This window comes from Leuciscus leuciscus, assembly GCF_965113295.1.
Source record: "Leuciscus leuciscus genome assembly, chromosome: 21".
NCBI lineage: Eukaryota > Metazoa > Chordata > Actinopteri > Cypriniformes > Leuciscidae > Leuciscus > Leuciscus leuciscus.
In genome coordinates this window covers 22,686,595-22,705,447 of record NC_138745.1, presented here as the reverse complement: position 1 = coordinate 22,705,447, position 18,853 = coordinate 22,686,595, and the positions used below count along the sequence as shown (strand labels likewise).

Sequence of the window (18,853 nt, the reverse complement as noted above, 5' to 3'; positions counted from 1 at the left end):
AATGCAAACATTAAGCTGGAGTCGGAGACCAGCTTAACAAGGTTTCTTAGTAGGGAGAGATACACTTTGAAATAATATTATTTTTCAAATTATATTCACTTTGGTAGGCTACCTACTATTTTTTTTTTTTTAACGTCACCATGAAATCCAAGTTGGCAGTTATTGTTTTTATGGGATATTTAATAATAATAAAAAAAAATTTTTTTTTAAAGTGTGCCCACGTAATTTCTAGTAAAAAAAAACTTCACCTATCGCAACAACATCTCTTCTCTGATAACGTGTTTACTGGCATGAGGGCGGGACAACCTGTCACTCAATTGACATCACAGCAATAGGAAACGATCCAACCATCCAATAAATTCCTAATCGACAAAACCAATTCCCGCCCTACATTTTTTTTTTCACTCGGATATACAGTACATTACAATAGGAAAGAAAAGACTATCACAACTTTTTATGACGTCTTTAAGTTCAATACTCTCAAATGCATTTATAAAAAATCTGCATGTTTTTACTTCATTTTGTACAAAATAATAATACAAGTGCTTCATCTTTGCTTCAATTAATTTAAATAAAAAGTTCATTTATAATTCAGTAACTAAGATACTTTATTGTCATTGTACAAGTACAACGGAAAGCAAAAATAAAACTTGCATCTATTAAATTAAATTCATTTGACTAGCATTTAATCCAGCTTATTTTAATAGTTAATCAACTAACCATATATCTATTAATTTTATATCAGAAATGACAAAAAAAATAGATGTCCGAAACAGTATTGCAAAAAAATAGTGAGTTAATATTACAGTATGTCAATATATTGTTTACCATATACATATTTACAAAGTGTGTGTAAGCATTTGCAATTAATTAACAGAGTATAGAAGGATAGACTGCCAAAGAGAGGAACCAATGACTATGTGAAAAGGTCAAAAAGGTGAATATCATATTGAAGGCTGAATCAAATCACTTTACAGTGTGTAATGTGTAATGTGTAAAACAAAAATCTTACCATGTGGAAGCTGGCAGATTACTGTAATTTGCCCTTGAATTTGAAAAAGGTCAACAGCAGTATTAGTTCAGTCATACTATCTTTAAATGAACAGACTTTAGTAATCCGTAAATAGTAAACATATAGTGTACAGTATTACTCTGTTTTACTCTAAATTGGCACTAAACTTCATGGCGGTTTCATAACACATTGGATGGATATTATGATTACCTGATCAATTATTAGTATATTTCTTGCTTTAATCCTTAAAATCAAGGCCTTTTAGTTGTTTGTTTGCAAACCTTCAATGGTTCAAGGCAAGTTCCAGGAAAGTGTGGGCTAAAATATTTCCTTGGACGCTTCAAGTAGTTCAGTAGCACACACACACACACACACACACACACACACACACACACACACACACACCCATACCTGAGGGTTTTCATGGCTGACCATTCTCAGATGGAAAGTGGTTTGCTTTGAGCAATTTAAAAGCACAAAAAGGCTGACGGATCTAATAATATTGACACAGATGTTCCATATAACAGAATCCACACAAAGTTTTTGGAATGGGAGTGGGTTGTTGGAGTTTTGATACATGCTTTTTTACTTCTCATATTGAAATCACCAGAGTTGATCGAAGCTGTGGTTTACTTGTGTTTCCAGTGAAATCATTAGGTTTGTTTTGTGAGGTCACCTTACACTTACACATCTGCTGAACTAACTCTGACTGAAGGTCATGGACCTTCAACCGCTTCAATGTTTGCGATAATTCCAGCCGCCATTAAATTGCCTAGTTGCTGCTTATCTGCTTCCTGTAAATCTAGCCATTGTTTAAGTCTGCCTCCCTTCCACTAAAGTTTGGACAAACAGTATTAAGGAAAGTCATAGCTTGTAGAAAAAGAGGCAGTGTCCGGTCTACTGGTGTCCGTTTTGCGAAACAGAAACAATACAAAGGTAAAAAAAAAAACATCTTCCAACTGACTACTGCGATTGAACAAATCAAGCCAAACCTATACAAAAATTAATGAATATCAGTGCACCTGGAAACCATTATAGTAGGATTTATTATAAAACAATATGATACATCACTGTTATATCCAATAAAAACAGTATCTTAATACATATATTCAAATATTTTAAGTCTAATGTGAATCAGTCTCTCATCGAAAAACAGCATTTTTTACTTCTTTGAAATACAAAGGACATACCATCTTTATAAAACGAGGTATTATTAGCATAATAAATTATATTAAATACTGGGTGTGTGTGGTATACGTATTATATTAATTTATATATGACACACAGTCTAAGTGATTACTAATTGATATCAGATGAAGTGTTGAAATGTTTTCCTTAGCCTGTGTGAACGGGAGCAAAAGGGGAGATGCTTGGCAGCCTGAAACAGAACACAAGGTAATGGGCTTTGGAGGACAATCAATCAGCTGTGATAGCTAGCATAGCTCCAGCCCCTTTAGCTCAATCATACACATACACAACTTGGCGTGGTGAACAGAGAGATTGTCTACCACTCAAGGTTTCAGTGCCTCTTGGCCAATGTGCTTCACCTTGGACTGTCTGCTCAGCTCTGATCTGGTTCACTTGGCATTTACAGCCTGTCAACTAGAAACTGTCAGACAGATTATTTAATTGGCTTCCAGTTAATCTGTAAATAGATCAAGGGGGCGCCTTTATAAATATGAAGCATGAAAACCTCAACTGCTTGAACAACTGCTCAATTCCTATATGCAATTAACATTAAATACAAACTAAATACAAAAGCAAATAGACTAATCTCAGTTTTACATTTTAAAGATAAAGTAGGTGTTTGCGGGCTGACATACCTTACAATGCTGTGGCTCTCCCATAGACATCTCATTATTCTGCCAGACTGAATAAAACACCAAAATACAGACTTGTGGTTTTGAGATGGAAACCATTGCAGGGGTTTGCTAGTTCCTTAATTGCATAAAAGAAAGTTTCCAAACTCAGATCTGCTGGAATAACCAATAGTGTTCGTAGACATATTCTTAACATACACTGAAATCAGGCTCTGCACTTTTTGGGTCCAAAGTGAACCTATAATTTAGAGTGACTATTTTAGGGATTGCAGAGTGGCTTGTGGTGACTGGACCCATGCCACCTCAGAGCCAAATACCAGGTCGTGGAGTTATCCATTCCTCAGACTTGTTTGACCGAAACGGGTTGACTGTCTCCACATTGATTGCTGTTGACACACAAGTCTGTTAAAAAGGAAATTGAGAAACCAGGGGGAACATTTTTGAGATATTTAGGCGTAGTTGATTTGCATACAAGGTTGAGCAATGATTGAAGGCGGCAATGCAGTTATTGTTGACAGAACTGAAACTGTGACACAGTTGGCGTTAAGAACACTTGGAAAAATACGGTGGACAAGAGAGCTGCAATTGAAGAAAACACATGCAAATACAAAGAACACCAGCAGATTAAGAAAACATCTTCATCAGTTTGACAACAGATGTGCTGCAAATACTCACAACGCAACCAAAAACAGAAACGTTAAAATGAACAAAAAACTCACCTTTCAGGTCATCGACAACACCACTGATGAACAATTAGCATGTCCCAGCCAGGTTTGTCACTTGTTGGGGTCCCCTTGAAACATTTCCATTGTGAACTGTGCTATTTACAGCAATTTTCAGTTTTTTGTTGCATTGTGAGTATTTGCAGCACATGTGTTGTCAAAGTGATGATATTTTCTGAATTTGCTGGTGTAAAAAATGTGCCTGTGTTTTCTTCAGTTTCAACGTTTTGAGCTCTCTCGGCCACCGTAGAAAAAAATCATTGTTATTTGACTGGAATTGGAGATTTTCCTTTAGTGTGTAATCTATCTGTTTGTGCATTCTCAAGGTTAAAAAGTGTATACCCTCCCACAAAGGGATTTAATCTATCTAACAGAGAACACTGCTCTAGACCTGCCTACCTAGAATAGACTGAAATCCAGATATTACGTCCTCGAACGTCTACATAACAATGTTAAATATTAGCATAATACCCGCCAAAAGGCATAAACAAATAAAGAAAGTGAGGCTAAAGAGAACTGTAGTGTTGTCGCCATGTCACAGAGACGCTGCGTTGCTGCGAAAGCAAAACCCCTTTGTGTGGCTTTCCGAAACTGGATGAAATTAGGAATCAGTGGTTAAGATTTATTTATAACAATGGTCCTGAGCAAAAGTGTGATTGTTGACCACCCTTGGAGAGTACAACGCTGGCAATACACAAGTCATGCTTGTGTACAAGTTGGTTCCGACTGATCTGCTTGATTATCTGCATATTCAGAATCTGACCCGGACTCGAACTGATACGATAAAAATGACGATATTAACTGTTTGTGTTTACAATTGCTTTAGAAGTCTTGAAAGCTGAAGCTCATGATTATAGTGGGGCGATGCATGCTTGAGGTGTTTAGCCAATAACAATGCACTAGGTCATCTGGCCAATCAGAGCACTCTGGGCTTTTTGGATAGAGGGGCTTTGTAGAACTCAATCAGCAAGTTCCATACAGACTGGTAGTAGAGGTACTGCAATAATGTACAGTATGTGAAAAATGTTTTTGAACATTAAAGCCTATTAATCTATTCTATTACACCCAATAAACAAAATGATGAATATGTTTTGCTTTAATATGTTTACTTAATTTCTAGCTACTAATCACTTTTAATGGCATTTGGCAACAGTGTAACTTATGTTGGTATATGGCACTTGAACATAAATCATTGGAAACTCTGAAAGTTCTCTATCTAGATAAAGCACAATACTACTGCTGTCTGAACAACAAGCATTGTTCACTCCACTTCTGTTATGGTGATCCCATTTTTATCTCATGTACTCAATTTTTCCTTCAGGTCAAAAAAAAAACAAAAAAAACTTGTGGGATAAGATTAATGCCCTGATACCCTGTTCAAAATACCCTAATTAATGGCACAATAGTCTCTATTGACCAAACTGAAATATTAAATGATAATGTATTAATGTAGTTAAATTAAATATGTAATTATATTGAATATTAGCCCTACTTAAATGATTTATTACTTAAATAAATTATGTATTCATGTTTATTAATGTATGGGTGAAAGATGAAAAATAACAAAAACAAACAGAAGAAAAGGTTGAAGAAAATTGTCTATAAAAAAGTAATGCTGTGTTAACAGGGTGTAATGGGAATTGTATTGAATAAAGAATCTAAATAAAATAAATAAAAATCACAATTAATATTACTGAAGACTTCATAACTCAAAGTGTATAATCAAAATAATTTGAACTGCATGCAAACACCAGTATTTGCCAAACATATATATTTGACATCCTAATTAGACCTTCTTCATAGGCAAAGACTTTCTCAACCTCAAACATGGCAGATCTATAAAATGACTAATGCTTTGGCTACCACCTGTGCTGACAAAGAGCAATACGTATTACAGATGCATCACTTCAGCCAGAAAAGTGGTGCTTGGTGCGGACCAGGGCATCAGATCAGAGACTAAAGGCCGGGCCTAGTTTATGTTTCCACCTCAGCTGTGGCATCTGGATATCATGAGGTAGGATGGACCACTGGTGTGGCAGAGGGGTTGCATTAAACATATAAGGATCATGTAGAACCCACTCACCTCTGAACTGCCTGTGCGAACAGCTGCCAGCTGTTGATATTAGGGCTCATGCTGATCTTCTTTGATGTAGCACAAGCCCACAATCTCATACTGAGAACTTCTGTTCAAGAGCATTCTATAATGAAACCCATCAGGGAAGTGCGGAGATGGCTTAGTTTGAATTTATACAAGGAATTCCAGATCAAATCTCAATTGCAGTTGAACTTCCAGCTGAATGTCAGCTAATTAAACATTGCATTGTATGTCTAACGCACACAGAGAGTGAAAAATAGTAGAAAACGTAAAAAAGCTGACCTAGATCCTCAGCACATTTTGTCATGTCTTGTTAAGCGCACAGACACATTGAACTGAGAGCTAAGAGAGTGATCGAAGTCCTCGGGGATCCGTCATCTGCCACCGTGAAATTCCGTGCCGGTGCGAGTTATTACACAACTGCCATTCTGCCGTGGAATATGAAAACCCAACTGCTGTCCTTGATAGACAAGCAATGAACATCAAAGGCATATGCATGAAAATGTGCTGTTTGTATATGTGCAAAATAATCACAGACTCTCTGAAACTAATACATCTCCTTATCGTCATCCCGTCAAATGTCAAGATGAGCATTTTTTTTGACATATTTGTCAAGGTGAAATCATAAAAAGGCCTGTTCATTTAGAGAAATGAAAATAAGTAAACACAATCATCCCAGTGGGGAGTCTGGAATGGGACCAACAGCCACGTGCCAGTGGCTGATTACGAAATCCTTCCTGTTTTTATAGGCAAGCAATGCTAAGCATCTGACAGCAGTTTGGCCTGATGTAAGCAAAGATGGCTATCAGGCTGACCAGACAGAACAGGTCAGTTAATATATCCCACACATGAGTCCACCTGCCAACATTTAATATTATATTACAGTAGAAGCCATAAAAAATGGAAGTTCCCAATTCCAATGCAATTACAATCTAGAGACAAAACAAGTTGAGTGCATATGAGCTTTCTCCTCAGGGTCTAAAACAATTGCAGTGTTTTCTTAAATTGTTGCTGGATTTGAATGCAGTATATAAAAAAAAAAAGATATTAATTTTAAGATTTAAAGTTTTTAAATCTTAACTTTAATTGAGCATTCAATGATGGCAAAAGTAATCTAAAATATGAGAAATTGGCATGCACAAACAGTGGGTAGTAACTGATTATCTGGATTACATAATCAGATTCCTAAAAAATTAAATAATTATCTATCTATCTATCTATCTATCTATCTATCTATCTATCTATCTATCTATCTATCTATCTATCTATCTATCTATCTATCTAAAAAAAACTTTGTTGTCATGTTGTCATGGCCCAGTTGAGTTCTGTGTTATTACTCAGAACGTGCCCTAAACATATTGTAATGGAAAAACAGTCATGTTTCATAGCTTAATTTCACTTTGCATGCAAGCCACATCCATTTTATGAGATTTTAACAAGACTTTGCAGTGTGTGTGCTTGTATCTGGTTCATGCCCTTTGTTTGTGTGCTCTGACGTATGGGTGCGGAACACCATCATGTTTACAAGGCAGTCTAGATCCCCAATACCACTGCAGTGTTAAAACACACTCACCGCCTCATTTCAACTCGAAATCTTATTAACAAGAACACACACATTCACAAAGACCACTTTTTTAGCAGACTGTGAAATATAAACATTAAGCTCTTATCTGTCTTTCTGTGCTTGACTGCTATAAACACAGAATAATAATGCCATCTACAAAATATTATAAGCCCACTGCTTTGTCTTGTATTTGATGAGACAGTATCTGTTAAAAACATAAAAGTAATTGTGTAAATGTTTACTGTAGAGTTAAACTGACCAAGGCTGAATGCGAGTGATGCCTCACAGTCCTGTCACTCCCTATATGCAGGTTACAGCAAAGCAAGAGAAAGGGAGGGTAGAAGGAAAAGGGGAAGAATAGATAGTGAGCAGGGTGAATAAGGGAGTGTATTGTGAAGGACTCGAAAGCCAAATGACATTAAGATAACCGCCATCTGGAGCCTAACAATGTTAATTTAAACAAAACAGGCACACAAAAACATTGCATTCCATGTCGGTGAAAAATCGAGAATGTTGCGTTTAAAAGTTAAAAACACACATCGGAGGACTTTAGCACAGCTGTGTGTTTAGAACGAGAGATAAAATTCCAGACCGTCAAGAGGGCTGATGACACATGCTAGCATGACTTGCTAATAACCCCCGTGGCTTTCTTGCACTGAACCGTATGTTACCCGTGACAAATGGGTTTTTTCTCTGGTGGACTGATCCTTGAACCTTAAGACATCACCATCATTCCTTCTGTCATCATTAAATGAATGAAGAGAGAAGGAAAGAGCATGAAGTCTGCCTTCACTTTCAGAGAAACCATGTTAAAAGAAGTACAGTAAGTACGAGAAGCAGATATCCTCGGGTAAACTTCAAACACTCAGATATCAGAGGTTTGACAGTTTAAAGATGCAAGATACATGTGCGCACACAAGACTTTTTTGAGCGAGGCTTCATTTGACCATGCGCTTAATTTTCAGGAATTGGTCTTTCTGCAGCCACTGTTTTCTTTTCCTGGAAGTGCTCTTACCAAACAACTTGACCATAATTCTCCAAATCCACACCCAAACACTCCCTGCATCACACTCAACACATGTGAAGCATCTGTAGTGTAAGTGCATGTGCTTTACAGTGTGGTCCAAATGTCATATATAGAAAATATATCGAATTTTTTTCCCCATTTAAACCTAAAGTTTCAGGATTTAAAAAAAACTAGAAAAAGAAAAGTTAATGTAAAAATGTTTTTTATAATAAAATATATAAGCTAAAAGTTTATTTTAGAAAGGTTTAAATATAACATATAAGCCAAAAAAATATATAATATAATATAATATAATATAATATAATATAATTAATATAATATAATATAATATAATATAATATAATATAATATAATATAATATAATATAATATAATATAATATAATATTTTAAATATATACTGGCAATTATTGGCACCCTTGGTAAATACTGTATGATCAAAGATGGCTGTAAAAATAAATCTGCATTGTTTATCCATTTGATATTGCATTAAAAAATATTCACCAAAACCTATCCTTTCATTTAAGTAAAACATTTTTAAAATCACATTATGAAATAAATGTTTTTCTCCAAAACATGCTGGCCACAATTATTGGCACCCCAAGAAATTCTTATTAGTAAATATCTCTGAAGTATATTTTTTAGCACACTAGGGTGAATATATAGGACATGAAATTGCCCAGCCATGACTTCTTGTTTCACAGGAATATAAATATGAGGAAACACAAAGGCCAAATTCCCTTATTCATCCATCACCGGGTAAAACCAAAGATTATAGTTCTGATGTGCAGCAAAAGATTGTTAAGCTTCGCAAAATAGAAAGTGGCTGTAAGAAAATAGCTAAAGCTTTGAAAATCTCCATTTCTATCATCAGGGCAATAATTAAGAAGTTCCAATCCACTAAAGATGTTACAAATCTGTCTGGAAGAGGACGTGTCTCTACATTGTCTTAATGCACGCTGAGGAGGAGAGTTTGAGTGGCCAAAGACTTTTCAAGCATCACAGCTGGAGAATTGCAGAAATTAGTTGAATCTTAAGGGTCATAAAACCTAAAAAAAAAAAAAAAACAGCACATATATCATCACATGTTGTTTGGGAGGGTTTCAAAAAAGATCCCCCTCCTCTCTCATCCAAAAACAAACTCAGCAAATTCAGTTGTCATACACGGGACTTTCTGTGGTCAAGTGAAACAAAAACAAAAAAAGCTTTTTGGCAGCAAAGTCACCAGATGGGTTTGGTGCACAGAGGAATAAAAAATACCTCATGCCCACGGTTAAATATACTGCTGGATCTGTTAAATTTTGGGCTTATTTTTCTGCTGGAGGTCCTGGACATCTTGTTCAGACATGGCATCATGGATTCTATCAAATACCAATAGATACAAAATCGAAACCTTTGCTAGAAATCTTATAATGGATGGATTTTCCATCAGGACAATGAGCACAAAATGAAGCTTCTGCCATGACCATCCCAGTCCCCTGACCTGAACCCTATAGAAAATGAGTGGGCTGAAGGGAAGACGCACCAACGTGGAGCTGGGAATCTGAAGGATCTGGAGAGGTTCTGTGGAGGAATGGTCTCTGATCTCTTGTCAGGTGTTCTCCAAACTCATCAGGCATTATTGAAGAAGAATCAAGAGTTGTTATCTTGGCAAAAGGAGGTTGCAAAAAGTATTGAATAAAGGGTACCAAGAATTGTTGCCAACCTGTTTTGGAGATTTTCCTCACATTTTCAATTATTTTACTTTAATGAAAGGTTCGATTTTACAGAACACTTTAATATATGAACTATCACATAATATAAATAAATATTTTGGTGACATAAAAAAACAAGACATTTTGGTCCACTTAAAAGTATCTGAGTTTGGTTCATATGGACATTTATGACACTGACCATGTGAAAACCTTTTGGAGTTCATGTAATATATATCAGCAGGTCCATTTCAAAACAAACCAACAAAAATAGCTAGCTTCATTCAAAAAGATATTTCATTCATATAGTAGACATTAGCATTGGTATGCATCAAACACAGTCAAGTTCATAATAGAACAAAAATAGGCCTTATGGTAAACAGTGAGCCCCCCCTCACGGCACTCAATCCAGAGAGAGTCTTTGTGTCGGGACGTGCGGTTGACTGAAATATGATGAGATAGACAGTGTGTGGGGGGAGAGCAAAAACTAAAGACAGCACATTCGCCTGCTCAAGGACTGTCATAACTCATAGTCATTCTCAGACATTCATTTCTCAACTGCAGTGTAAAGAACAGCTGGGAGAAGTTTAGAAAAGGGTGTGCGAGCGAGATGGAGAGATAGAGATAGAGATAAGAGTAATTCTACCTCCTCCTTAGTGTGATCCTAATCTAAAATAATATCATCGTTATAAATCATAGTTGTTTTAAAATCATCGCATTATAAACAATTTTAAATAACACGCTTTGCCCAAATAAAGATAGTGGATCTGAGCTATAAGACTTGCCAATGTAATCAGCACTAGAGGAGTGATTGCTGGATTGTTCTGAATGCGACTGAGAGGGAGAATATGTTGCTGCTCCACTTTAGTCCAAGTGCAACACGCTGGTCTGCGGTCTGAAACCTCCTCCAGCTAAGCGAGACAGTGTAAACAATGAAGAAAGACGGAGAGCCAGGAAAAAAAAAAGACAAAGACTCCATCCTGACATCTCACCCCTTTGGCATAGTTATAAAAAGGGCCATTTTTTGTTCTAAAAAAGAAAGAGGGAAAACAAACGTTTTATGGAATTTTATATTTGGTGTGCGTTTAAAAGCTCATTTGGAGTGGCATGAGTTTATGGGCTTTCGGGGCATCGTCTGGTTCAGAGGAAGAGTTCTCTCTCTCTGCTGCTCCTGCAGGTCATAAAACTCTCTAGAACTCCCACTTATAAACATCCACACAGGTAGATCAAGAAAAACCTTCACACTCCAAACAGCGCTGTGCGGTAATCGCACACACATGGGCAGGTTGAGCTGTGGGAATGCGGCTCTTAAAACCCGGTAGGATTTGGGAAGTCCTTGTAAAACCTGATCTCTCACACACAGATAACAGTAAGCGGTGCTATCTCTCGCATTTTAAACCTTCTTAATACAGCTTTCTCATGGCACAGGCACGCTATCTAAGCCTGCATGGACTCATACAAGCATCAAAGCTCTGGTTCCAGCTGCTGTTCGGTGGTTTACTACCGTATGCCGTTCCATATCAAACATCTAATTATAAAGGTATTACTCAGAAGGGTCTCGTCGATGATAAAACCACACATTGGTGGAACTGAAATCTGCAAAGTAAGGATATTTATACGTTATTTTACTTTTATGTTAGGAGGTCTAATCCCAGAAGTGAGCATAGCTCTGATGCCAAGCTTATATTATAGCGTATGAGTTTATACTCCTTCAGACCCACCTGCTGGGTTGCCCAGACTACACCACAATGCCAAACTGAAGCCAGACCACCAACACACAGCCTAGCATCACTGCTCTTAGATGGATTTTCCCCTTTCTCATTCTCTTTTTCTTTTCTTCTCATAGCAAGTCAGGTATTTAGGATGCCGATGTCGAATAAACAAACTAGTCTGGTCCACCTTGCAGACAAGACTACAGGATCTGATGGACTCATAACATTTGCTCGTTTTTATGCGCTGTTTAGTGGACAGGTATATATGAAAACTAATTCTATAATAATTCTAATTCTATAATTAATTAATTCTATAAAAAACTATTATTTATATAATATAATTATTTATATAATAAATAATATTAAATATATATCTATATATTGTTTTCTATTATGATTTAATCAAATAAATATTTCATAATAGAAAACAAATAATAATAGTAGAAAATGTTTTGGGGGATTTCAAACATTCCAAAAGTCACAAATATTGATAATTTTAGAGACAAAATTTGAAAATTAAAAAAAAATAGATTATATGACAATAATTCATTCTATGACAATAATATAATTCTACATTTTTAAATAATTGTTCAGAAGTCTGTATATGAAAAGTTGCTAAACAAACAAACAATGAATTATATGACATTATTTATATAATTCAACAATTAATTACATGAAAATGTATTTAAACATTTTTCAGCAGTCTTCATGAATGGTTGTAGGCCTACAATAAATAAATAAATAAATAAATAAGTAGGTAGGTAAATAGGTAGGTTGACAGGTATATAGACAGACACACAAAAGAAAATGTTATTGGGAATTTGTATCCATCCAAAAGTTTTAAGTATTGATTATTTTACAGACACAACTTTTAATATAAAACTATAGCACACAAAGTTTAAGCAGAGAGATTACTGTGTATTGGAAGTTTCTTAAAAATACAATAAGACCAATCATTACAATTTTTGTGCACAATATGCATCAATGTCATCGAACGAACTGTGGGCCTACCATTTGCAACTAAAATTCCTGCGCGAGAAGAAATACTGCATTTATTGTCCTAGAATGGCCACGGGAACAGGGTACAATGAATCTTTAGATTAAACAATTTGCAGACACAGTGTGCTTGTTTGTACGTGAGAGAGAAAAGGAGACAAAGAGAGAAAAGAGAAGACATAAGTTCTAAATTAGTCTAGAGAACATCAAAATATGCAAAAAAAACAAGTTTAAGGCGGGGATTCTCTATATTAGCACTTACAGAAGTTTTCCATCATCTACAGTCTCCATTTGTTTGTGCATCTATTCTCAGTCCAGTCCATTTTTCCACTTCTTGAAATGACCTCAGAGTAACACTCCCCCTCCCATTCTCACTCCCATTCCGACATACTCACTGTGGGAATAACAGCCAGTGACTGCCCCGAGTCTGGGAATTCCTCTCTGACAAAGTGTGACTTTTACATAACTCTGACCTAACAATCTCATCCCCTCCCAAAAAAAAAAAAAAAAAAAACTCCTGTGACCACAGAATTCCCAGTTCGCCTCCAACCCCGGTGTGTCTAAATGTTGCTGCGTTTGATAGCATGTTTGCATTCCAACAGATAATGAGCAAGAGAAATGAGATATCTGCATCCTTATCATCAACACAGATACCAACCAAGAAAACACAACACTATAAATAGAGCCAATCACAGGACAGTAGCATAACCTCTCCTTAACACTGTTCATTTTAATTCCTGGCTTATTATACTGTATATGAAAAAGTATGATGTGATGTGCAATAGTTTGTTTCTCACTTCGAGAAATACAAAATCAGCTTTGCTTTATTCACACAGGGATTCAGAGATCTGGTAAAGCTGCAGTCTTTGAGGGCCACCCATTACCCACAGTGATTCATTTATCAACAATAAAAGACCAACAACAAATTTAAACTTCATTGTAGATGATTTCAAATTGTTATTTGGATGTAATTAGGCTTTATTAGATCTGGTTGTAAAAACAATTTCTCAAAGCGATCAAAGCCAAGATAAATGTTGCCGATTTATTGCTCCTCCCCACCCATTCCTATCTCCATCATGTCCCTTTTCATAGATTATGTCTCTTTCATCTCTCAAACCAGACCTGGAAAAAAACGAAAAAAGTTGTAGATCGGTGTGAAATGCATGAGATTGCTGAAGCACGCAACAATCAGCCAGGACTCTCCACACAAGCCCGACCAGGCGAGAGCACATGACCCTGTGACCTCTGCATTAACCTCTGAACTTTTCTAGCCTTCATCTCTAACCTCTCTGGTTGGGTCAGGCCTGTGCGGTGGTGGCCAGGCATTAGGATTACTCATGATAGCGATGTAAAAGACAACACATACAAGGACTGGGTGTGAGCTTGTAGTGAGAAAAACAAAGTATACCACAGTGCAAATGTTTGGGGTCTGTAAGAGTTTTTGAAAGAAGTTTATTATGAAAAATACAGTTTTCTAATTTAATATATTTTAAAATGTAATTTATTACTGTGATGGCAAACCTGAATTTGCATCATCATTACTTCAGTGTCACCTGATCCTTCAGAAATCACTCTAATATGCTGATTTGGTGTTTAATGCTGCCTTCACGTGCGATCGGAAATGTCCTACAGTACTTCCCCCTTCTGAAGTCGTGATTAGGAGCTCATCGCATTCAAGTGCTTTATTGTCGGAAAGAACAGGAACCGAAGGCCACAAGGTTTATTCTTGCCTAATTGGGAAGATCGTAAAGCAAACATGATAGGCCATTTAGCTTCCCATTCACTGACAACAATATAAACATTCACTGCACTTTCTAGATAGCTAGCTTGCTGACAAATCTGGTATTTCAGTCAAATACAGGCTATTTTTGCTGTGTGTAATTCATACAATAAGCTTAAAATGATTGTTCATATATGTAAATATGCATTAATTTAACGACGAGACAAAGGGGATGTAACGGTTGTGGAAAAACCTAATAAAGAATACCAGTCACGGCAGCAATTGTTCTCCCCTCCGCCATGTTTAAAGTATATGGGCCGCCCATCTCAGGAACGTGGGTATGAAAATTATCCCTAAACTTCCCAGTGGTAAATATGAATTGAGGACGTTCATGTCCAATTTTTTTTTTTACTAAGAAATATTATCGTATTTACGATAATTCTGATAGCATGTGAAGGCTCTTAGAAACATTTATTACTATCAATGTTAAAAACAGTTGCTGATTAAATGTTTTCGTTTTTCAGGATTCTTTGACAAATAGAAATAATAAATAACACTATTTGAAATATAAATCTATTGATACATCTTTACAGTCACTTTGTACAATCACAGTCAATTGAATGTCTGTGACAATTGAATGTCAATTTATTTCAGGGAAAAATTATAATATTACTGACCCCAAACTTTTGAATGATACTGTTCACATGGATCACAGGGTTCTTACAGATGCTCTAAATGTAGTCTATCAATGTGGTCTGCAGCTGCAAATTTCCATTCCGGAAACCAGAAACAGAAAATATCAAGGCTTTGGGTGCATATGAGAGAGAAGAGAGAGAGAGAGAGAGAGAGAGAGAGAGAGAGAGAGAGAGAGAGAGAGAGAGAGAGAGAGAGAGAGAGAGAGAGAGAGAGAGAGAGAGAGAGAGAGAGAGAGAGAGAGAGAGAGAGAGAGAGAGAATGGAAAATGGTCAACGCACATCCTCCTAACTAAACTTTTCACAACATAAGTCTAAATCTTACTAGTAGCTGACAATGAAATTTACAGTAAGTTAACTGCATTGTCATTTCCACAAAACTACAAGTGCTTACAGCGCAGTGTAAAGATGTAATATTGTGGTTAAATATTAGGAAAGTGATGATTCAGTATGCAGATGCATGCAAGTAAAAACTAATTGTAATTCAATATGCAAATATTGGAATGAATCATCGCTAGATTGAGTATTGAATTTCAAACCTTAATCTTAAAGAGATAGTTCACCAAAAAAAGGAAATTTTGTCATAAATCATAAATCATATGTTGTTCTAAATCTGCATGACTCACTTTCTTCTGTGGAACTCAAAAGATATTTTGAGTAATGTATCAAGGTTTTTTTTTTTATTTATGTTTTTTTTTTATACAATGGAAGTCAATTCCATTCCAACATTCTTCACAACATCATCACTTTGTTCTGCAGAAAAAAGAAAGTCATTTTGGAACAACATAAGGTTGAGTAATGGATGACAGTAGTTTCATTTTTGGGTGGACTGTCCCTTTAAATTCATTTGCAGACAAAAATTATTTTAATAAAGTTTAATAGATGAATTTAGAACTAATTATATTTCATTGAAAATAAATTTCTGAGGACTATCAATACCGTGCTGCTTTGCAAGCACAGCAAATATGGACTTCATACACTGTAAAAAATGTCCGTAAAATTAACTTTGAAATGCTGTAAAATAGCTACATGGAAATACTGTAAATGAGAATACAATTGAACATTGTTAACTTAACAATAATATGTTGTAAATTAAATGAAACATTGTTAACTTAACAGTAATATTTTGTAAACAAGTAAATCAAATATATCTGTTAATTTTACAGTAAAACTATGATTATAAAAACATATATTTTTGTAGAAATTATCTATTTCTGTAAATTGTACAGACTAAAATTGTATATTCAATTACAGTACAGTTTAAAAGACAAGAGCATAATGTTAAAATGTAAAAACAAATATTGCATCACAATAAGTGTAATTGTCAAAACATTTGGTAACTAAATACAATTTTATGAAGTTTAGTGACAACATGTTACAATGTTTACATTGTACAATGACTGGTAGGATACAGTTTTTATTATTGCTTGACAAAAATTTCAAGATTTCAATTCCATTCTTGTGATTTGATTCCGATTTTGATTCAATATTGACTAATTTGGATACATGTTTATTTACAATTTTATTGATTTTGCTGTAAACATAGAGGGTCCAATCTGCTGGTATTATTAAAGGTTAAAAATTAAATTAAATATAATGCAGTTTTTGTTATAATAACAATTATTTAATGACATAAGAAAAATATAATAAATATGTAATATAGTGCTCAGCAAAATCTCCTCTCTAGCTATTTTTTCTATTAAATTAACATGGACATTAAATGGCTTTCCTGAGGTAAATGTAACGTTATGTGACATAATTGTTCTCCTGCTATTATATATTGACCTCTTTCCGTGGTTGAAAAACACTAATTGGTCGATATTATGTATACTTTCGGTAAGTTGTACTGCATCTTTAAATAAAAGAGTAACAGATGATCGGTTCACGTGCACTTGAACTGAGGCGCTCAGCGATCTGGCACGTCACATTTACAAGCGCCAAACGTATTTTTGTCTGAATTTCGTAATAAAATTGACGGAATCTAAGAGCTGAGAATTAGTTTAATATTAAAAGTACCTCCTTGCTCTGCAATTTTTCTGTGCGTGAGAAAATGGATGTGTGGCGTGAGAGCGTGTGCAAAGTGTCAATTGCGTGAGTCTCACGCTCAATGCGTGAGAGTTGGCAGCCCTGGTATCATACTGTAAAAGGCATTGCATTGTGGGACTGATTTCTTTCGCGCTCAATTCAGTTCAAATGTGACGCGAGCAGACAGTAGCTATACAGGCGAACTTGATTTGTCAGCGGGATTCAACTGAACAGAATAATCATTCATGTTATCAAGATAAACAGTGTCTGCGAATCTGTGAGCTATTTTTAAGCTTTTGTGAGCTTCGGTTCATGGTTCAAACAGTTGCCTGTGACGCAGCAGAAAATGGACGACGTTAATGTTAGCTGCTACATGAAGACGGATGGAAGAATTTGTCATTAAAATAATCTAACCTGCGCCTGTGACGATAAGTGGGATTTAGAGTTTGAGAAGATGGAAAACTGTTCAACTGAGTGATACGGTAAGCCAATATTTTTTTGTGTGTTCGCATTTCTGCATTGTTTCCACGTAACTTATTTGGTTTGATTTTGCGGTTTACTACCGCGGCCGCGCAAGCAATTCACTCTGTTCCGCCTGTTTACCAGTAACTTCGATATTTCATATAATAGGCCACATTTACCATGTTATTTGCATGACGTGCTTTTATATATATTTTTCGTTTCAGGCTTTGTAATCTGATGACGGTCCAGTGCTAATGTAAGTGATTTTAAGTAACTGTTAGTGTTACAGTTATAGTCTATCTATGTGTATGTATAATCTATGTGGTAAAAAATATGCTATCAAATGCTGTCAGTTCTGTGATCGTGATTTTGTTCCTAATGTTGTTTTCAAATGTAGTATTCCTGATTGCCATGCCATGGTCCTACAACTACTCCCACAATTCAAAGAGAAGTTAGACGGTGTTATCCTTCAAGCAGATAAGTAGAGATTATTCAACAAATCTCATTAATTTGTAATATGTTTTGGTTCTGTTGATCATGGTTGTGCTGTCCTTTTTAAAAATTGTTTCAGGAATTTGCAACGCTGATGTCCAGCAATCTACATTTGCCAGAGAGTCCACGCCTTATATTTCTTGGTATGTAAACATTAAAATGGTAATTTAAACCTAAAATGAAAAGCCATAATTTACTCACCCCACTGCAAAATATGTTTTTCTTAATTAGTGTTTTTTTTTTTTATTGTTTCCAGTCCAGATATCTAAAATTCTTATTTGAAGAAGCATTTAATAGACAAGTAAAAATTGTCTTGTTTTCTGAAAGAATAAGTCAAAATTAAGTGAGTTTAAGCTTAAAACAAGCAAAATAATATGCCAGTGCGTTTTAGCGTTCTAACCCTAATCAATTTGAATTTTTAGGTGAAAATTTAATTCATATAACTATGAATAGACAACTACATCGAACCACAGTGGAACCCACAATAGTTATTTTAATTATTAATATTATTTATTAATTTTTTATTTATTTTTATTTTTATTACATGTCAATCTCTAAGCAACCAGTGCTGGATATTACGTTTGGAAGGTCAAGGTGTGTTTGGAAAGGATCACAGCCTAACTTCATCACTGGCCTGGCAGCGCTGTTTGCCTCCTCCTATAACTTCAGCTTGCAGTACCAGGAAGAGGCAGCATGCACCCTTGAGTTTGTTCAGAGGTTAGTCATTATCATATTTTCCATTCATATAAACTAACTAGTGCAAAATCAGTTTTTGTGTGTGTTTTTAGTAATTGTTGGTTTGGTGCCCGTGAAAGAGACTGTGAA

General features: G+C 35.5%; 1 long non-coding RNA gene across 2 annotated transcripts; it reads left to right on the top strand.

Moving 5' to 3' along the window:
- Positions 1-17,395: 17,395 nt before the first annotated feature.
- LOC309485107 lies at positions 17,396-18,627 on the top strand. 2 transcript variants are annotated; one of them, XR_014201065.1, is made up of 4 exons: positions 17,396-17,556; positions 17,761-17,792; positions 17,934-18,171; positions 18,588-18,627. It is a non-coding gene; the product is annotated as an uncharacterized lncRNA (long non-coding RNA). The 2 variants fall into 2 exon arrangements; XR_014201066.1 differs by having other exon boundaries at positions 17,934-18,621.
- The last annotated feature ends 226 nt before the right edge of the window (positions 18,628-18,853 follow it).